The 23,004-nt window shown below is 39.6% G+C and overlaps 1 protein-coding gene across 7 annotated transcripts in view; it reads right to left on the reverse strand.

The window, feature by feature from the left end:
- The window catches only part of MTERF1 (mitochondrial transcription termination factor 1), a 566,280-nt gene that overhangs the window by 398,990 nt on the left and 144,286 nt on the right, over positions 1–23,004 (reverse strand). For all 7 annotated transcript variants that reach the window (XR_002347027.1, XR_001298914.2, XR_002347022.1 and 4 more), the window contains one exon: positions 11,316–11,446. The gene's annotated coding sequence lies outside the window, so the exon portion shown is untranslated. The remainder of the gene's footprint in view (positions 1–11,315; positions 11,447–23,004) is intronic.

Raw genomic sequence — 23,004 nt, forward strand, 5'->3', positions numbered from 1 at the left:
ACCACTCACGGCATATGGAAGTTCCCAGGCTAGGGGTCAAATCAGAGCTACACCACAGCCACACCAACGCCATATCCTTAATCCACTGAGTGAAGCTGTGGTTTAAACCCGCATCTTCATGGATACTAGTCAGGTTCTTAACCCACTGAGCCACAATGGGAACTCCCTCTATGACAACATTTTAAAAAACAGAATAGTATACTTCGTTGAATGATTATAAAATCACTGATTCAAGCTGAAAGATACCTCACAAATCTCTAGCCCAATCCTCCCTCATTTTATAACTACAACACATGAAAATGAGATGAAATGACCCATCTGTGGCCCCATAGCAATACATGGAAGAGACAAAACTTCAACTAAGGACTTTTGTTTCAAGACCAGATTTAGTTCACCATGTAAAATTCTGCCTTCTCATCAAGCTCTTAAAATGATATTCTACTTGTAAAAACAATGGTAAATAACAGTGGTTTATTTAGAGTAGTAGGTAGCTACTATTTACATAAATATCTTCAATGTGCCAGGCTATTTGTATATACTTTCTCACTTAATCCTCACAGCCTTCCTATGATAAGTGGCAAAAGAGGAAAATGAACTAAGTGATTTGCTCAAATTCACACACAGAAGAAGACCAAATTATTAGAAAGCAGAATTTCAGAGTTCCTGCTGTGATGCAGCAGGTTAAGGATACAGCATTGTCTCTGCAGTGGCCCAGGTCGCTCCAGAGTGGCAGGTTCGATCCCTGGCCCTGTGCAATGGGTTAAAGATGCAGGCTTGCCATAGCTGCAGCTCAGATTCAATCCCTGTTCCAGGAACTTCCATATACTGCAGATACAGAAGAAAAGAAAAGAAAAAAAAAACTGGGAATTATGTCTGGTCACTTATGATGGAGCATGATAATGTGAGAAAAAAGATTGTTTACATGTATGTGTAACTGGGTCACCATGTTGTACAGTAGAAAATTGACAGAACACTATAAACCAGCTATAATGGAAAAAAATAAAAATCATAAAAAAAGGACATGTTGGTCGTAGTTGCCCTTTACAAAGATTCTCTAGCAATTCAAATACACATTGAAGCTCAAGAAGCAATGCTAAAACTCCAAGTCTATTTTCTTAACAGTTTCACAATACTACCTCAAACCACTGGAAAAGTCAAGGAGACTGTTAAAAATAATTATGTAGACATTACATACTTGACAAGAATTAAAGAATTAAAGACAAGAATTAAAGAATGCTTTAAGAACTTTTGAAGATCAGCATTCAAATCCAAAAGGACAACTGCAAATGACCAATATCTGTCTAAAAACTGCAGAGTAGAAATGTTCAGCACATCAAATGGTATATTGCTATTAATTCCAACAAAATTTTAATCTATAAAATAAAAGATAACCCTTTTTTTTTTGGCCACAGTGGTAAAAGCACCAAGTCCTAACCACCAGACCACCAGGGAATTCCTAAGATACAAAATTTTAATCTAGAAAAGGATAGAAATTCTGAAATTATTATCAGTGGAATCTCACAAATATGTGAAAACCAGGAAAACCTGGTGAGTTTGTGGGAAAAGCCTCAGTTCTCAATTTTCTTAAATTCCTTCCTTCACATGGGAGGAAGGAGGGGAGTAACTCCCGTTTGGAAAAGAGTAGAAAAACTGTAAAATTTCTTTAACCGTAAAAAAAAATTATCACAGATGTAATATGTTGAGATGGTGTTCTCATTAGGCAGTAGTGACTAAAAGAATATTTAAAAACTAACAGCAAGTTGAATACAAAACTCCCAATCATTGCTCATAGGAACACATTTAAGTTTAGTTGTCTTGCCATAATTCCTCCAAAAAAAAAACTTGATAATTTTTAAACTATAAACAATTTATGGAACCTGTAAAGTACAGCATAAATGATAAGCAAAAATTATTTGCCAGAACTTACAGCGAAAAAGCTCTAAGACAGGGGAAAAGAGACCCTAAACAGTACAATTAGTGTTACAAAGTTACATTAACACATGAATAATTTCAGTGGCAGGTCATAGGATTCACATGCATATTTTATCAAACTGTAAGAAGTAATTTTTCAATCTGACCCTGATCCTTCTGTGTACTTTGAAGTCTGCAAATCAGCAGTATAGCCTATAAGTTTAAAGAAATTTAGAAAGAATTGTGAAGTTAAAAGGTACTTTTGATGTTTGTTCTTTTTCTTCCATCACAAGGGCATTCGATACAACCATCGAAGAGTGGAAAATGTTAATGCCCAAGAAATTTCCATAGCAGGCATATTCATTTAACCCTTTATGACATGACCACTGCCTGTCATAGGCCAAAGGCTAACATGATACCTCAGCATCCTATTGAGTTCCTAAACCCGGTAAATGCCCCCCTTCCTTTTAATAACTCTCTCCTTGCTATCACTGAGCCTCATTCCCACCTATCCCCACAATCCATCCCTAACTTCTCTTCCTGCCTTGTCATCCCTCATTTTACACCGTGTTTCAGGCCAAGCCTTCTGAAGCGCAGCTCAGATCACAGTACTCCCTGCTCAAAAACCTTCTGCGGTTACCCTCTAGCTGCAAGAGGAAATTCATATTCACAATCTGGCTCTCAGGGCCTGTATAATTCAGCCCCAGTTGCCTTGCGCATTAATTTCCTGTACCTCCTCCACACCAACCTTAATCTGCACCTGAACTCCTTGCTGTTTTCTACTCACAACTTTTCCCTACTTTGACTTTGCTTATAGCAAGCTGCACTATCTGAGTTTGAATCCTCAGTTCATCCCTTACTAGCTATACAGTTTGGGGCAAGTCATTTAACCTCTGTGCCTCAATTTCCTCACATGTAAAATGGCAATAATATCCAAACTATAGGGATGACATGTGGAACCCTTGAGTTAATAAAGCATATGCCAAGCATTTAGAACAGTACCTGGCACAAATTAAATATTACATAAGGTTAGCTATTGTTATTGCTACCATTATTATTTTCTTCCTAAAATCTCAAATGTTTACAACATCACTCTCCCCTCTCAGAAGTGAATGCTCTTTTCCCCCCATCTCTAAAGTCCAGTTCCAAAGAGATCTTCTCCATGAACTCATCTCAACCTCTCTTAAGGAAGGCTTGGCATTTAGTAGGCAATGAAATTTATTCATTGAAAGAATGAGATTTAGTATTGACCATGCTGCACTGTAAATGCCTGATCACAGGTTTGTGATCTCTGAGTATATTTAAATACTTCAAACCTTCGAGGGCAACTACAGCCATAACCCAGCACTGGCTCAATGCCTAGTCCCTGGTGTCCTTAACAAATATTTACTATAATTGAATAATAATTAAAAGTTGAACTACTCTAGCATAATATTTGCACATGTTCAATTTCATATTAATCATGGTATATTATTTACATATTAATAAATGTATTATAATATTAATATATTATATTACTTAGTATAATATCTGATTTATCTTTATATCCCCAGCTACTGGTGTTTATACAAATATACCAGGTGCTTAATTTTTTTAAAAAAGGAAGAAAGGAAGGAGAGAGAAAAGGGAAAGAAAGGAGGGAGGAAGGTAAGAAAGGGAAGAGGGGAATCTGATGCTAATGTACTACATGAAGAATTTCCTTTTTGCTAATTCCTAATGCCAGAATTCTTCTATCCAAACAGTAGAAAATTCACTATGCCATAAAAATTAACTTTGTTATGCAGGCTTTCTCTAGATTCTAAAAGCATATGCCAGCCACATGGCCAAGGATTTTTTTGTTTTGTTTTGTTTTGTTTTGTTTTTTTACAAATCTCTATCCCTATTTAATGTCTCCTTGTAAAAAGAGAATAGGAAGCAGGGTGGGGGTGGGTCTCTACCAAGCAGCTGAACTGCCAGAGAGTTTTTTCTGTTCCTTTTTCCTATGACCAATCCTCATGGTTTGTGTCAGTCCCAGCATGACACATTTCACATGGCATGTGAAATCCAAGCATTCCGCTCTCCCCTTCCTCTGGAATGCTCCTGGTGTCAGCTAAACGACATTGCTCCAGAATCTCCAGAGCTCAGAAAAGGCTGTGCTGACCAGTGAGGAGAAGGGCAGAGGAAGGAAGACTCCACAGCTCTACTCTTCCTAGAATCCTGTCTCCCCAGTGTGGATGACTCTCTGATATTGTTCTCCCTTCTGGTCACTATCACCAAGTCAGAAGGCAGAGGCTGAAAATATAGCCAAGAACTTTTTTTTTTTCATTTTTATACGATTTTTATTTTTTCCATTATAGTTGGTTTACAGTGTTCTGTCAATTTTCTACTCTACAGCAAAGTGACCCAGTCACACACATATATATATACATTCTTTTTCTCACATTGTCCTCCATCATGTTCCATAACAAGTGACTGGATATAGTGCCCTGTGCTATAGAGCAGGATCTCATTGCTTATCCACTCCAAAGGCAATAGTTTGCATCTACTAACCCCAAACTCCCAGTCCATCCCACAACATCCATCTCCCCCTTGGCAACCACAAATCTGTTCTCCAAGTCCGTGAGTTTCTTTTCTATAGAAAGTTTAATTTGTGCCATATATTAGATTCCAGATATGTGACGTCATATGGTATTTGTCTTTCTTTTTCTGACTTACTTCACTTAGTATGGGCAGAGTTCTCAGATCAAAGCCTCCTCAGGAACTCCAAAAACAGTTGGTCCTGTCTGACATAGCCAACAGAATGTTCAAGGAAGGCAATAAGGAAATGTGTTACTTGTTCCTGCATTAGTACCTTACTTCTAGGCATTGTAAGGAAAACTAACATAAAATTTCAAGAAAATGTCTATAATGAAAATTGCTAGATGGAGAGTACTACGGTGGAAACATACATAGTATATGGAGCCAAGCTGACCTGAACAAAAACCCAGCTCCACCTCTTACACTCTATTTGGTCTCTTGCATTTTACCTACTCTGTAAGCCTCAGCCAGTCACAATGATTTATTAAAGTGAAGCTTATAGTATACCTAGCACATAGTAAACACTCAACAAATGACAGTTACCAATGAGAAGATCAGTGTAAAACAATGATTCTTTCTTTTTCTGTCTTTTGTCTTTTTAGGGCTGCACCGGTGGCATATGGGGTCGAATGGCCACAGCAACACAGGATCTGAGCCCCATCTTTGACCTATACCACAGCTCACAGCAATGCCAGATCCTTAACCCACTGAGCAAAGCCAGGGATTGAACCTGCATCCTCATGGATACTAGTCGGGTTCATTAGCCACTGAGCCACGATGGGAACTCCTAAAGCAATGATTCTTAAAAGCTGTCAATGAGCCATGAAATTATGTTCATGCCAAAGACAATTTGCTATTATTGTTACTGTTGTTTACTTTGCCCAATCTTTAAATAGAATATTCTGATGCTGATCAAGCATTTAATCAAGTGAACTAATTTAATATTAAAAGTTTCTAAACAACAGAATGTAGTGCATAAATTCAAATAAAATCTGAATGGGTACTTCCAAAGACTATGTGTATGGATATTACTTGATGGAAAAACTAATTTTTAATAAAGTTATCTCTAAACTGTTTACTAATTTCCCATTGTTCTCTATTGTAAATGGCGAAAAAAGTAAGAGAAATAATATGTCAGCCTAAAAGTTTTGTCTAAGGCCATTAAAACGATGATCATTGAAATCAAACAACTAAACATTAACTGATGATCCTAGTTGCCTCTTAACAGTTCACATTTCCCATGTAGCATCCATCTGAGCATCTTTTATCTGCTATTGGATACCCATTTTCCTTCCTGAACCATAGAATTTCCCATAATCTCCAGTTTTACACCCACTGCTTCTATTGTGGTACTGCCCTCCTTCGCTGCCTAATAAGGCTGAACAATACTTTTACTCCTTACACCTCACAGCTTAATACATAATTAATTTTGAGGATGGAGAATACATAGAATGCATTATTTCCCTACCTTACTAGCCTTATAGTATTGCACATTCTGTTTACTTAAAAAGAGGACTACTCATACTATGTATGACATCAAAAAATGTTGTATAATAGCCCATACTGAATTCATAAGCTTTCCTGCTACAGCCAGGATCATCATAAAATGTATCTGTGAAGTGTTAATGGGAGAAAATTTCCTATGTCTGGTCAGTGGCATTCCAAATCTCTCTCTGCATTAAAACCCACAAGAATCAATGTTACTCCTTAACAAATAATTCTTTGTTCATCAGTGAGTGATGCTGCCAAAATGACAAATTAAGAGCTGTGGATTTTTCAGCCTTCACATTTTAAGGAATGCATCGAATAGACTGTTTAACTTATAGAGTCATCCCAAGTTCCCAGAAGTTAAGAAAAGAATGGTGCAGATTTGATCACTTTCATATACTTGCCAAAAGAGAGGAAAAGAACCTTGCTCATCATAAAAGTAAATTCTTCATTTTAAAGGGAGATGATAATGCTAATCACCATTATTTTAAAAAAGACTCGAAACTATTTTTTAAAAAAAAAAGTTCCTTGAAGACCATTCAGAAAAAGGAACACAATGTAATGGAAAGAGTTTTTCAATTATGTTTTAATTTAAAAATTGCATCCTAGGCTCTATATGTTAGCCTGCACAGGATTCCCTTATATTTCCAATAAGACAAAAACAACTCAGCTGCTGCTGCTGCTATAATTGGCACTTCAGTCTTTCTCCTCAGTTAGCACAACTTCCCATGAAAGATATTGAATCTACTTGAAGTTGTCAAAAATCCTTTAGAAAATAGGAGTTTTGGTGGAAGTAACCTGCCAATAATATTGAGCGAGCTAAATAAGGAAAAATGGCTAAGCAAGACTGGCCCATATCCAAGCTCTGAATGTACTGTCGATGTGGCAGGGCGTCCGTTCAAAAGATCATCTCCTCAGTAGCAGAAAAGCAAAGTTCAAAGTGAATGTTTCAAGGAAGCTAATTTCATGTTTGCGTTTAATCTCTGTATTAAAGAAACATCAGACAAGTGGTATTTAGAGAAAACTCTAAGGCTAAATCCAAATCTGGAACTCAAATTATGTTTGCCTTTTGGAGAATAGCCATTTGGGAGAATAAACAATAAATACAGAAATTTTTTTTTAAATATTTTAAAAATATACTTTTACTCCCAGAAGAAGAAAATGAGAGTATTCTGTTTCCTGGTACACTGTACTAACCATATTCATTAGTCATTGAGATGATTCTATTTGATACATCTTTCTTTAAGGGCTGTCTGACTCTTTCCCTTCTAGAATTCCAAATGTGCCAGGCTGCCACATCATCTTCTCATCAAAGTATAAAATATTCCTGGACAGGTAAAATAGTCTCTGTCACATGCCTTTTACTTTGGATATTTATATTTTCTATGTAATTTTAATGCATCTGTAAATCAAAAGAATCTACTGGAAGCAAAAAGCAGACCTGGGGTTTGCTGATATTTTGTGGTGCCAGGACTGGGAGCTGTTATTACATGTCTAAGAATTTCACATCTCTCAGATGGCTTGTGTGCCATCTGAATCTTAGTAAACTGCCAATGGCCACCATTGAGACAGATTTTTATGTAGAAAAATTTAATACTAAGAGAATGACTTTGTTGAAACAGCCCTTCAAACAGAAATAATGGAGATTACACTAGAAAAATTTCTTAGGCAAAGTTTTCTAATACATACGATTAACTGAAAAACTGAACCCACCCAGTATCCCACCTTCTAATCTCTAGGCTCATCCAGTTTGACCAGGCTTAGCCAACTTCAAATGCCTGATAGCTGGTCCTATGATCCTGCCCAAGGTATGAGTCAAGGGTTGGCCCTACTGGATAGAGCTCTGTAGGAAGCCACCACAATAGCTGCATAAAATATATGTACATATAGATTGAAAAAGAAAAAAAGATTTTGTTTCATAGTTTTTGTCAAGTCTTTAGGAAAAGGGTAAAAGTAAACATAGTTTTTATTCAGCTAGAGAGGAAAGGGAAACATTTACCCTAAAATCAAAGAAAGAAAAACAGAGGGTAAAACTGCAATGAGGTGTCACCTCATGCCAGTTAGAATGGCCATCATCAAACTGCCTACAAACAATACATGCTGGAGAGGGTGTGGAAAAAGGGAACCCTCCTGCACTGTTGGTGAGAATGTAAATTGGTGCATCCACTATGGAGAACAGTATGGAGGTTCCCTAAAAAACTAAATATAGAACTACCATATGACCCAGAAATCCCACTCCTGGACATTTATCCAGAGAAAATCATAATTCAAAAAGACACATGCACCTTAATGTTCACTGCAGTACTATTTACAGCCAAGACATGGAAGCAACCTAAAGGTCCATCACCAGAAGAACGGATAAAGAAGATGTGGTACATATATACAATGGAATATTACACAGCTCATTAAAAGAACAAAATAATGCCATCTGCAGCAACATGGATGGACTTAGAAATTATCATACTAAGTGAAGCATGTCAGAGAAAGACAAATATCACGAGATCACTAATATGTGGAATCTAATCATATTACTAATCATACGACTCTCATATGAGTGTCTCATATGACAAATATGAGATCACTAATACATAGAATCTAATTTAAAATGATACAAAAGAACTTATTTAGAAAACAAAAACAGATTCAAGGATTTCAAAACAAAACATGGTTACCAAATGGGAAATGCTGGAGGGAGGGATAAATTAGAACACTGGTAATAACATATGCACACTACTATATATAAAAATAGATAAGTAACAAGGTCCTACTGCATAGCACTGGGAAATCTACTCAACAGTGTGTAATAACCCACATGGGAAAAGAATCTGAGAAGGAATGACTATGTGTATACATATAACTGATTCACTATGCTATACATTTGAAATTAACACAACATTGTAAGCTAACTATACTCCAATAACTTTTTTAATTTTTAATTAAATTTGTGTGTGTGTGTGTGTTTCTTTTTGCCATTTCTTGGGTCACTCCCGCGGCATATGGAGGTTCCCAGGCTAGGGGTCAAATCGGAGCTGTAGCCTCTGGCCTACGCCAGAGCCACAGCAACACGGGATCTGAGCTGCGTCTGTGACCTACACCACAGCTCACGGCAATGCCAGATCCTTAACCCACTGAGCAAGGCCAGGATCGAACCCACATCCTCATGGTTTCTAGTTGGATTCGTTAACCACTGCGCCACGATGGGAACTCCATTTTTTTTTTTTACTTTTTAAAAAAGAAAAACAGAGGGTAGACCTTAACTCTTAACATCTTATCCTTTTCCACAAAGAATTGAGACACCTTACAGATAAGAGTAAATAAAAGCACAGAGAAAAATTTAAGTGCGGTGCTAAATTTTGACCTTCTTGAAAGAATATAAGTTGGCCCACTGTGGCTGAGCTCCAGGCCTCTTCCGAACTAAACCCAAAGAGGAGTAGGACAGTGGTGTACTTCTCAATATCAGAGAATAGGAAGCATACAAGTATTCATTGGAAGCAGGTATTTTCCTACCACTAATTTTTAAGAAAATTTATGTAACACCTCTGTGGGTATCCAAATTTATGTGATAGGCAAGGTCTTTGATGACATTCTCATGGCAAATGTGATAACAGATTTCACAGGTGTATAAATTGGAGTTCTCCAGAAAAACAAATCTAACAGAAGATATAGTTCAAGGATTGGCTCATGGGAATATGGAAGCTGGCAAATCTGAAATCTGTAGGGCAGGCCAGCAGGCTGGAAACTCAAGGCAGAATTTTCTGATATAGCCTTGGGGTAGATTTCTTTCTTTTCCAGGAAACTTCAGTTTTTGCTCACAAAGCTTTCAACTGATTGGATGAGCCCACGCATTTATCCAGGGTCATCTCCTTTACATACAGTCAACTGTTGTAAATGTTAACCACATCCACAAAATACCTTCACAATAACATCTAGACGAGTGTTTGACCAAACAACCTGGCACCATAGCCCAGCCAAGCTGACACATAAAATTAACCATCACAACAGGCCTATTTTTAATAGCATCTCTCATAAATTTAAGGGCACATCAGCAGAAGGCCGGTACACAAGAGACCAAAGTAATATGAGCCTTCACCATAAAGGATCACGTAAATAAATTATAATATAGTCTTATAATGAAATAGTATGCAACCAGTAAATAGTGTGATTTCAAATAATATTTTTTTCCTTTTCTTCTTTATTTTATGGCCACACCCACTGCAAGCATATGGAAGTTTTCTGGCCAGGGACTGAATCCAAACCAGAGCCACAGCTGTGGCAACACCATATCCTTTAACCTACTGTGCCGGGTCAGGGATCAGACCCAACACTCCACAGCTGACCCAAGCATCTGCAGTGGGATTCTTAACCCGCTGCACCACAGCAGGAACTACAATTTAAAATAATATTTAATAACATAAGAAAACATTTCTGATTTAGTAATAAATAAAAGACAATTTTTAAATATATATACAGTATGATCCCTACCCTGTAAAGTTATTAATGTCCAGTTAAGAATGGAAGGAACTACTCCAAAATTTCAACAGCAGTATCTCTGAATCACAGAACTATGACTTATTTTTATTATTTTCTTATATCTCCTGTAATTGATATAAATTACCTTATAATTAGAAAAAAATTGTTAAATAGTCAACATGACTATTTAAGATCCTAATCCTGACTCTTGCCTGAATGGCACATTAACTGAGCCTCACAGCACTGCAGGCAGAGCCAAGGTTTCCCCCCAAAAGGGGTTCTAGATCGATACCAGACATGAGTAAATGGTAAATTTTTAAGGCCTTGAAGTTCTTTGCCACATATCATCTCAAATTTTTTGGCTTAAGTTGTTTTCAAAGCATAAGTAACTTAAGTACTTCTTTTAACTTAAGAAGTAACTTCCTTTAACTTAATTAAAAGAAATTACCAGCATTGCTCTGAGGAAATGTCTGGCTTAGAGCAGGCTTCCTGAAAGCACTTGAATAACTTAGCTGCTGATGGTGGCAGAGTGAGGCCTAGGATAAATGGGCCCCCTTTCCTCTACTCTGCAGAAGTACGAGGATGCAAACGTACTCTCCTCCTCCCTTCCAGGTGGCACTTCATGGTTTGGTAATTGAGGTCACTTCCCGTCTGGATACCTCCCTTGTGGAAGGCCAGTCCTTCCAAGAGGGCAAAGTATCCAAGATCTCGGGTTCACATTTTACTCCCTCTCATCTGGACCCTGGAACAGGTGGAAGTAGTTAGCCTCCATTGGAGCTGAGACCTTTCACTGGATTCCTTCTGAATCACATTGTTCTACAGAATCCACATCTATAGGGGCTCCCAGAAGTGACTCTGGCAAATGATGGCACAATTTAAATTATACTTACCCATCCTTTGGGGTTGAATTAAGCATTTCCACTAAGCACACTCACTCTCAAAACTTCTTCACCTGGTCTGCCACAATGGCTGAAATTCCCACGTAAATTCACTTCTTTGGGCTAAGATCTCCAGGACACCCCTGTTAAAATGCAAAATATATGACACACAAGATGTAACACATAGATTCATCAGCATTGTTCACACTTTAGGGGGCACAGAAAGAAGCAGAATAGTCTTTCAAAGATCACCAAGACTTTTGAATTCCACTTGGGCACATCCCTGGCAATTCCACTCAAGACAGATCCATGGAATGATACATTTTTAGTTAGTTCTCTTATAATAAAAAGTGATTTTGACAGAAGGATAAAAAATTTTTTTCCTTCCCTATAATATCTAGCAGCTCTGGTGGGGGAAGGATCAAGATGGTGGAGGACTAGGACGACACGCTCACCTCCCACAAACACATCAAAAAAACACATCTACATGTAAAACGACTCGCACAGAACATCTACTGAATGCTGGCAGAAGAACTTAAACCTCCAAAAAGGTCAAGAAACTCTTGACATAACTGGGTAGGACAAAATTAAAAACGAGAGAGAGAAAAGGAATCAGGACGGGACTAGCATTCCTGAGAGGGAGCTGTGCAGGAGAAAAGGAACCCACATTCTGGGAAGCCATCTAACCTTTGGGAAGATCAGCCGAGTCGGAGGGACCTCAAAGTCGCCAAGAAAAGGGCAGCAGCTGGACTGAGGAGGGCAAAGTAGAGTAAGAGCCACACAGATCATCTGCATCACTGCACCAGACACCACAACCTGAGACGCTGGGGCAGGGGCTAGGCACTGAGACTCAGGCTCCGGCTGTCAGTTCTGGGGAGAGGAACTGGAGAGGACTAGGGTTGGCTGTGAGGGGACAGCCTGAGGGGCTAAGGAGCGCTGTGCCATGGGTCGGGGACCGGTGTGCTATGATTTGGGAAGTGGAACGCCACGGCAGAGTGAACCTGGGAGGAGGTCTGGGCCCACAGGAGAAGCAAGACGCCATTGTTGGGGAGGGTGAGAGGAGGAGGGGCGGGCTCCCATAGGAAACTCCCTGCGCAAGCGTGGGCTCTCAGGGCGGGGCTCGACTGGTGGAGGCCGTTGATGGTGAGAAGCCACTTGCACCTGTTACAGGAGAAGGGAGCTTCTTGTGCCGACTACAGGTGGTCAGGTACCTCTTGTGTGGGCTAAGGGCAGTGGGGGGCTAAGTGCGACATGGTGCCTCTTGCATGATCTACAGGTGGCAGGGGCGGACCACAGCAGTCCTTTTAGAGGCCAGAGAGAGGCGTGGACTGCCACCACTGGGGGCCTGTGAGTGGGCTCCACCTGCGACCCAGTCACCTCAGGGGTCTGCCAAAAAAAGGAGGGCACTGCAACAGAGCACCACACATTGTTGCTCTCACACCCCTGAGAACACCTCCACCCTGCAGCTGCCACTTCCAAATGCTCTGAGCAGCGCCCAGACGCTTGATCATTGTCCCTTCCCAAGACCCTACAACTAGAAGCAGCTGGTGCAGCACCTCCTTTGTGGGCTAAGCAGAACAGGGTGCTTCTTGCGTGGTCTGCAGGCGGCAGGGGCAAACTGCCACAGTTATCTCTGATTCCAGAGGTGGGTTTGGCCCACTGCCACTGGGGATACCTGAACAAAAATCACCTGCAACCCCAACCACCTCAGAGGGCACCACAGAGAAGGACATTGTGACCAAACACCACCTGCTGTTGCCCTCGCACCCCTGGGAACACACCCACCCCGCCGCTGCGACTGCCAAATGCTCCAAGCAGTGCCCACACACTTGATCACTGTCCATTCCCAGGACCCTACAACTAGGAGCATCTGGTGCAGCACTTCCCACATGGACTAAGAGAGACAGGGTGCTTCTGGCATGGTCTGCAGGTGGCGGGGGCAAACAATCACAGTTATCTCTGACTCCAGAGGTAGGCGTGGCCCACCACCATGGGGGTTCATGAACAGGCACCACTTGCGACCCCAATCACCTGACAGGCACCACAGAGGAGGGCACAGCAATGGAACAACACCTGTTGTTGCTCTCATACCCCTGAGAGCACATCCACCCTGATGATGCCACTGCCGAACACTTCAGGCAGTATCCACATGCTTGATCACTGTCACTTCCCAGGATCCTGCAACTAGGAGCAGCCTATGCAGCACCTCCTGCATGGGCTAAATGGGATGAGATGCTTCTTGCGCACTCTGCAGCTGGCAGGGACAAACCACCACAGTTATCTCTGATTCCACAGGTGGGCTTGGCCCACTGCCACTGGGGGTTCGTTAAAAGGCACCACTTGTGGCTCCAATCACCTCAATGGCACCGCAGAGGAGGGCATTGTGACCGAATACCACCTGTTGTTGCTCTCACACCCCTGGGAACACACCTGCCCTGCTGCTGCCACTGCCAAACACTCTGGGCAGTGCCCACATGCTTGATCACTGTCCATTCCCAGGATCCTACAACTAGGAGAAGCTTGTGCAGCACCTCCTACATGGGCTAAAAGGGACAGGGTACTTCTTTCTCGGTCTGCAGATGGCAGGGGCAAACCACCACAGTCATCTCTGACTCCAGATATGGGCGTGGCCCACCACAACTGGGGGTCCCTGAACAGGAAGCACTTGGAGCCTCAAATTCCTCAGAGGGCACCACAGAGGAGGATATTGTGAGGAACACCACCTGTTGTTGCTCTCACACCCCTGGGAAGAGCACACCCGCCCTGCTGCTGCCACTGCCAAACACTCTGGGCCATGCCCAGACATTTGATCACTGTCTGTTCCCAGGAACCTACAACTAGGAGAAGCTTGTGCAGCACCTCCTACATGGGCTAAAAGGGACAGGGTGCTTCATGCATGGTCTACAGGTGGCAGGGGCAAACCACAGCAGTTATCACTGACTCCAGAGGTGGGCATGGCCCACCACCATGGGAGTCCCTGAACAGGAACCACTTGGAGCCCCAACCACCTCAAAGGGCACCACAGAGGAGGATATTGTGAGGAACACCACCTGTTGTTGCTCTCACACCCCTGGGAAGAGCACACCCGCCCTGCTGCTGCCACTGCCAAATGCTCTGGGCAATGTCCAGAAACTTGATCACTATCCCTTCCCAGTAACCTACAACTAGGAGCAGCAGGTACAGCACCTCCTGTGGGGGCTAAGTGGGACAGGGTGCTTCTTGCATGGTCTACAGGTGGTGAGGGCAAACCATAGCAGTTATCACTGACTCCAGAGGTGGGCATGGCCCGCTACAATTAGGGGCACCTGAACAGGCACCACTTGCAGCACCAATCACCTCAAAGGAGGACACTGCAATCAAATACTACATGCTGTTGCTCTCACTCCCCTAGGAACTCACACACACTGCTGCCACTACCAAAGGCTCTGGGCACCTTGTCAATCTGCATAAGGCTCATTAACACTTCCCAGGGCCCTGCAACTAGGAGTAGCTTGTGCCACCTTCCTGCAGGTTCTAGATGCTGTTAAGAGCCCAGCAACTGGGCACTTAGCCATTGCCTCCTTCTCCCTGGACACTCAGCACCCTGGGGATAACAGCCTGCAACACCAAAGAAAGACACAGCAAATATCCAAACTCCCATGCCAAAAATAAATATTAACATCCTACAAAATACAAAGGGGTGCCCTTCCATAGAAATTGCTCTCAAAAACTATAGTTTGGATTCCCTAAACTCACAGAAAAAGAAAAATATAAGCAAGATGAAGAAGCTCAGAAATCATTCCCAGTTAAAGGAAAAGGAGAGTTCGCCTGAAGCAGCAAACAATGGAACAGACCTCTGCAGCCTGACAGAAATTGAGCTCAAGAGGGTGACAGTGAAAATAATGAAGGAATTAAGGCTGAATATCAATGAATTAAGAGCAGATATGAACGGTAATGCAGATTACCTTAGAAAGGAACTAGAAAATATGAGGAACATAGAAAAAGTATAAACTTCATTTGCAGAGATGTAAACTGAGCTAAAGGCACTAAAGAGCAGAATGAATAATGCAGAGGAACGATTTAGTGACATGGAAGATAGAATAATGGAAATCACCCAATCAGGACAGCAGACAGAAAAGCAAAAGAAAAGACACAAAAGCAATATAAGAGATCTATGGCATAATATAAAGCAGGCCAATCTAGGCATAATAGGGATTCCAGAAGGAGAAGAAAAAAAAAGGGGGGGGAATGAAAATATATTTGAAGAAATTATGTCTGAAAACTTTCCAAATCAAAAGGAAACTGATATCAAGATACAGGAAGCACAGAGGGCCCCAAACAAGTTGAACCAAAATGAGCCCACACCAAGACATAGCACAATAAAAACAGCAAAAGTTAAAGATAAAGAGATGATTTTAAAGGCAGCAAGAGAAAAACAAAGTGTTAAATATAAGGGAACACTCATGAGGCTATCAGCTGATTTCTCAACAGAAACACTACAGGCCAGAAGAGAGTGGCAAGATATATTTAAAGTTATGAAAGGAAAAAAATTGCAACCTAGAATACTCTATCCAGCAAGAATATCATTTAAAATAGAAGGGGAAATAAAGAATTTTCCCAACAAACAAAAACTAAAAGAGGACAGCAATACTAAACTATTTCTAAAAGAAATACTGAAAAGACTTCTCTAAATAAAAAAAGAAGTAAGAAGAAATGGGATGGAGGAAACCACAACTGGAAAGCAATCACTTCAATAAGCCAGCATACACCTCTAAAAGTGGGGAAAAAAACAAAAAAGAAAAACCACTGTGAAAGCAATGATAAACACAAGGAACAGCAAAAGGAAAAATATGAAGATGTTAAAAAAAAGACTTCAAAATCATACAATGTGGGGAAGAAAAGTAAGAAAATCTGACTCATTTTAAATAATGCATTTGAGCCTATATGACTATCAGGCTAAAGCAGGCAGATACAAGAAGGGATTCACATACTTAAAAAACAGGGCAACCACAAATCAAAACTAAACATTACATTCACAAAAACAGCAAAAAAAGAATAGACAAGCATAAAATAAATGGAAATCATTCAACCAAAAAAAGAAAAGAGAAACATAGAATCAACTGGAAAACAAGCTTTAAAATGGCAATAAACACATATCTATCAATAAATATGTTAAATGTCAATGGAATGAATGCTCTAATCAAAAGATACAGAAAGGTAGACTGGATAAAATAGCAAGCCTACAATCTGCTGTCTACAGGAGACTCACCTTAGGGTAAAGGACAAATACAGATTGAAAGTGAGGGGATGGGAAAAGACATTTCATGTCAATGGACAAGACAGGAAAGCAGGAGTTGCAATATTCATATCAGACAAAATAGACTTTAAAATGAAGGCCATAAAGAAAGACATAGAAGGACTATTTATTGGAAAAGGATCCATTCAAGAAGGGGATATTACAATCACCAATATATATTCACCTAATATAGAAGAACCCAGATACCTCCAACATATACCAATAGCCAGAAAAGGAGAAATTGATGGGAATACAGTCATAGTAGGAGACTTTAACACCCCACTCACATCAATGGACAGATCCTCTAGACAGAAAAATCAATAAGGCAACAGAGATCCTAAAGGACACAATAGAAAAGTTAGACTTAATCGACATTTTCAGGACATTACATCCAAAAAATCAGAACATACATTCTTCTCAAGTGCACATGGAACATTATCAAGAATTGATCACAGCCTGGGGCACAAAGCTAATCCCAACAAATTTAAGAGTGTAGAAATTATTTCAAGAATCTTCTCTGACCACAACGGCATGAAACTAGAAATCAACCACAGGAAAAGAAATGAGAAAAAACTAACTACATGGAGACTAAACAACATCCTATTAAAAAACCAATAGGTCAATGAGGAAATCAAGAAGGAAATTAAAATATACCTCAAGACAAATGATAATGAAGACACATCCACTCAAAATCTATGGGATGGCCCAAAAGCAGTGCTCAGAGGGAAATTCGTAGAAATAGAGGCCTTCCTCAAAAAAAGAAGAAAAATCTCAAATTGACAACTTAATCCACCACCTAGATGAATTAGAAAAAGAACAACAAACAAAAAACCTTAAGTCAGCAGAGGGAAGGAAATCATAAGGATCAGAGAGGAAATCAATAAAATAGAGATTAAAAAACAAGAGTAAAAATCAATAAAACCAAAGCTTGTTCTTTGGAAACGTAAACAAAATTGACAAACCTCTGGACAGACTCCCCAAGAAGAAGAGAGAAAAAACCCAAATAAACAAAATAAGAAATGAAAAGGGAGAAATCACAACAGATACACAGAAATTAAAAAAAAAATAATAAAAGAATACTATGAACAATTGTACGCCAACAAATTTGACAACCTAGAAGAAATGGACAACTTTCGAAAGATGTACAGCCTGCCAAAACTGAATCAAGAAGAAATAGATCAACTGATAGAACCATCAGTAGAAATGAAATTGAGTATGTCATAAAAACACTCCCTACAAATAAGAGTCTAGGACCAAATGGCTTCACAGGTGAATTCTACCAAACATACAAAGAGGAACTTAAAACCATCCTCCTTAAACTTTTTCAAAAGGTTGAAGAAGAAGGAGCACTCCCAAAGACATTCTATGATGCCACTATCACCCTAAACCAAAGCCAGACAAAGATAAAACCAAAAAAGAAAACTGTAGGCCAATATCTTTGATGAGTATAGATGCAAAAATTCTCAGCAAAATTTTAGCCAACTGAATCAAACAACATATAAAAAACATCATACACCACAACCAAGTGGGATTCATCCCAGGGTCACAAGGATGGTTCAACAGATGCAAATCAATCAATGTCATACACCGCATTAACAAAAGAAAAGTCAAAAACCACATGATCATCTCAAGAGATGCAGGAAAAGCATTTGACAAAGTCCAACATCCATTCGTGATCAAAACTCTTACCAAAGTGGGTATAGAGGGAACATACCTTAACATAATCAAAGCCACTTACAACAAACCCACAGCAAATGTAATACTCCATGGAGAAAAGCTGAAAGCCTTCCCACTAAAATCTGGAAAAAGTCAAGGATGTCCACTCTCACCACTATTATTCAACATAGTATTGGAAACCCTAGCCACAGCAATCAGACAAACAAAAGAAATAAAAGGTATCCAAGTTGGAAGAGAAGGGGTAAAATTGTCACTAGATGCAGATGACATGATACTATGTATAGAAAACCCTAAGGACTCAACCCCAAAACTACTCGAACTGATCAACAAATTCAGCAAAGTAGAAGGATATAAGATAAACCTTCAGAAATCAGTCGCATTTTTGTATACTAACAAAGAAATATTAGGAAAGGAATAAAAAAAAACACAATATCTTTTAAAATGGCACCCACAAAAAATCAAATACCTGCGAATAAGCCTGACCAAGGATGTGAAAGAAATATGCTGAGAACTATAAAACACTAACCAAGGAAATTAAAGAGGATGCAAAGAAATGGAGAGATATTTCCATGCTCCTGAGTGGGAAAAATTAATCTTGTAAAAATGGCCATACTACCCAAAGCAATCTACAGATTCAGTGCAATCCCTATCAAATTACCCATGACATTTTTCACAGAACTAGAACAACCAATCCAAAAATTTATATGGAACCACCCAAGACCCAGAATTGCCAAAGCAATCCTGAGGAGCAAAAACTAAGCAGGAGGCATCACTCTCCTAGACTTCAGGCAATATTACGAAGCCACAGTAATCAAGACAGTGTGATACTGGTACCAAAACAGACATACAGACCAATGGAACAGAATAGAGAACCCAGAAATAAACCCAGACACCTATGATAAATTAATCTTTGACAAAGGAAGCAGGAATATAAAATGGGAAAAAGTCTTTTCAGCAAGGGGTGCTGGTAAAACTGGACAGCTGCATATAAATCAATGAAACTGGAACACCATGCACAAAAATAAACTCAAAACAGTTTAAAGACTCAAATATAAGACAAGACACCATCAAGAACTCTTAGAAGAGAACACAGGAAAAACATTCTCTAACAAAACCTTATAAATGTTTTCTCAGGTCAGTCTCCCAAAGCAATAGAAATTAGAGCAAAAATAAACCAATAGGACCTAATCAAACAGACAAGCTTTTGCACAGCAAAGGAAACCAAAAAGAAAAAAAAAGACAACTTACAGAATGGGAGAAAATAGTTTCAAATGATGCAACTGACAAGGGCTTAATCTCTAAAATATACAAACAACTTATACAACTCAACAGCAAAAAAGCCAACAACCCAATGGTAAAATCAGCAAATACCTGAATAGAAATTTCTCCCAAGAAGAAATACAGATGGCCAACAAGCACATGAAAAAATGCTCAACATCACTGATTATTAGAAAAATGCAAATCAAAACTACCATGAGATACCAGCTCACACCAGTCAGAATGGCCATCATTAATAAGTCCACAAATAACAAATGCTGGAGAGGGTGTGGAGAAAAGGAAACCCTCCTGCACTGTTGGTGGGAATGTTAACTGGTACAACCACAATGGAAAACGGTATGGTAATACCTCAAAAAACTATACATAGAGCTCCCATAAGACCCAGCAATCCCACTCTTGGGCATATATCTGGACAAAACTTTCCTTCAAAAAGACACATGCACCCGCATGTTCCTTGCAGCACTATTCACAATAGCCAAGATGTGGAAACAACCTAAATGTCCATCAACAGATGATTGGCTTAAGAAGATGTGGTGTATATATACACAATGGAATAATACTCAGCCATCAAAAGGAACAAAATAATACCATTTGCAGCAACATGGATGGAACTAGAGACTCTCATCCTGAGTGAAGTAAGTCAGAAAGAGAAAGACAAACACCACATCCTACCATTTATATCTAGAATCTAATATAAGGCACAAATGAACCTTTCCACAGAAAAGAAAATCAAGGACATGGAGAACAGCCTTGTGGTTCCCAACGGGGAAGGAGAGGAAGTAGGATGTATTGGGAATTTGGGGTTAATAAATGCAAACAATTGCCTTTGGAATGGATAAGCAATGAGATCCTTTTGTATAGCACTGGAAACTGTATCTAGTCACTTATGATGGAGCATGATAATGTGAGAAAAAGGATGTATAGATGTATGTGTGACTGGGTCACCTTGCTGTACAGTAGAAAACTGACAGAACACTGTAAACCAGCTATAATGGAAAAAATAAATATCAATTATTTAAAAAAAAAAGGTCTAGCAGCTCTGAAATGACATTATCGGGACTCACAACTTGCATCTACATTTGACAGTTGGAACCACTTCACCTGGTCTGTCTGGATATACAAGCTAGGGTTGAGTCTTTTTTGAGGAATAAAATGTGTGCCTCCTGCCTATATAAAATATTCTCTTGTATTAACTGCCAAGGACCCCAGTGAGCACAAAAGTGGCACCTTTGAGAAGTGCACCTCTATGGTCTCCAAAGAGTGACAATAAAACAAACAAACTTGGTCACAGTTTTGCAGGCTCGCTGACTGCCCAGGGCATTTCAAAATGTTCTGGGAAGAGGCAGGTTCTACCTCATGCCTTTTGAGTTTGACACTGATGACTCTGGAGAACAGATCTAACTTTGCCATGAATCAAAGCCATCTTCATAAAATATCAAGAATTTTGTTTCCTAAGATGAACCAGTACCAGGAATGGGAGGAGTTTACTGCCTGCCTTCAAGAAGCATGAGGCCTTCAAGACTCTAAGGACAACATAAGCTAATAGAAATTCTAAATAAAACTTTCAGAGTTCCTTAGAAATAAGCACTATATAAATAAAATGGCATAGATCACCTGATGTTTTAAAACATATTTTGGACCCTTGTGTATTTTGCCGCACTGATTCTAGATATTCTGTGAATGTGTCTACACTGTGAGCTTCTTGTGTGTCATGAGCTCGTTACCTCCTCCACCCCATTATTTCCACCAACACTTTCTTCTTCTTCTCTTAACCACCCATCATCTCATCTTCCTTAAACCTGACATGTGCAGCCTCCTTCAGAGGCATACTCCATCCATCAAGGTTCCTTTTATAGTCATGTTTGAAAACACTCATTTATCTTTAAAATAATTTAGATATTTAACATATAAATTATAGTTTTCTCCAAGAATAAAATGATCCCTAAATCTCTTTTCCCCCCCAAATAAGAGTATAAAAACTAGATTTTTTTGAGTCTCGCAAATACATAATGCTACTTATTTCTGTCCCACAAAACAGCGCTTTGACATCAACCCCTGGGCATGCCATGCAAAGCCACATTTGGTGGATAACCCCTATGTGACAGATAGTGAGAGGCCATGCTCCTCCCTGCCCAAGGTAGAAGATTATCCTGCCTAATTGGCTACCATATGTGGGCCTCATTAGAAGAACTTGCAAGTGCTATACATGGCAAAGAATGTATTTCTGATAATATTTCAGTTAGGTTTGGACCAAGGCCAGGAGTCTCTCTGGCAGACTACAGCCACTTTACCAGCACTTTACTTTTAGCAAGATTTGTGATAAGGAAATATAAACAAGACATCTAGGATCAAAAGGTCACCCTACCCACCTCCTCACCCAACTCTTCCACCTCTTTTCAAGCATGAAGAAACTTTCCCAGGCAATTAGTCATGACCTCTTTTCTACCTCAGTCTTTTTCCTACTGGTTTTTACTAAGAAAGTTGGCTTCAAGGGCTTTAGAAATTCAGGGTCAATTTTTGGAAGTTTTTTTTTTTTTTAAGATGTGAATACAAGTACAACTTCATCTGGTTTACCACAACATTTCTTCCCTTAACATACATATTGTGCTTTTTAAATTCATTTTCATTATTAAAAAATGTTTAACTAATGAAAGGAAAGCTTGCAGAATACAGATAATAACAATGCTTGATTTAAAATAGTTTCTGAGAAAAGGAATAAAGATATCATTTTCTGTGTATTATTTTGTTTTGTTGCTTAATAGTCTCAAGATCTGTGATTTTCCAAAGCCAATGAGAGACAAAGGTGCCAATTTTTGAGGCTGGTTTGAAATTCTACTTTAACCAATACTAAGTGAGGAGCCACAGCCCCTATGAATTACAGACTCACAAAGAATTAAAGTTGGACATTACATTAGAAAACATCTGCACAACTCTCTTACTTTAGGGATGTGGAGAAATCCAGGCCTATGAATGCTAAGCATCCTTAGATGCAGTCCTACAAGAGGCTTAGCACTGGTACAGGAGGCTGCTCCTTTGGATCCTCCCTAGACAAATGACCCCGAGCAAAATGTATAACTTCTGTAAGCTTCAGCTTGCTCATCAGTAAGATGGGGCTGATAATCATACAAGCCTCATTATGGGTCATGAGGAATGAACAAGTTAATAAAGCACTTAGTCTGGTACAGAGGAAGAACTGAATAAATACACGATACACTATTATTGCGAGAAGCAGGATTGAAGGACAAATAAGAGTAAGAGAGCTAATAGTTTTTTTATTTTCTGATTATCTTCCTCTAAGAACTGACCATCAATGGAGTAACAAGAACATTTTTCAAACCATACAGTTCAGGAAAATCTCTAGTATGATAGAAATATTTTGATGTAAACTGGAACTTCACTAAATATTAGAGAGATAGTAAATCTGGGGGTTAAAAGCATGGACTCTTGAGCTATATGGCCTGAGAGCTCAAA

The sequence above is a fragment of the Sus scrofa genome, chromosome 9 (assembly GCF_000003025.6).
Source record: "Sus scrofa isolate TJ Tabasco breed Duroc chromosome 9, Sscrofa11.1, whole genome shotgun sequence".
Lineage (NCBI taxonomy): Eukaryota > Metazoa > Chordata > Mammalia > Artiodactyla > Suidae > Sus > Sus scrofa.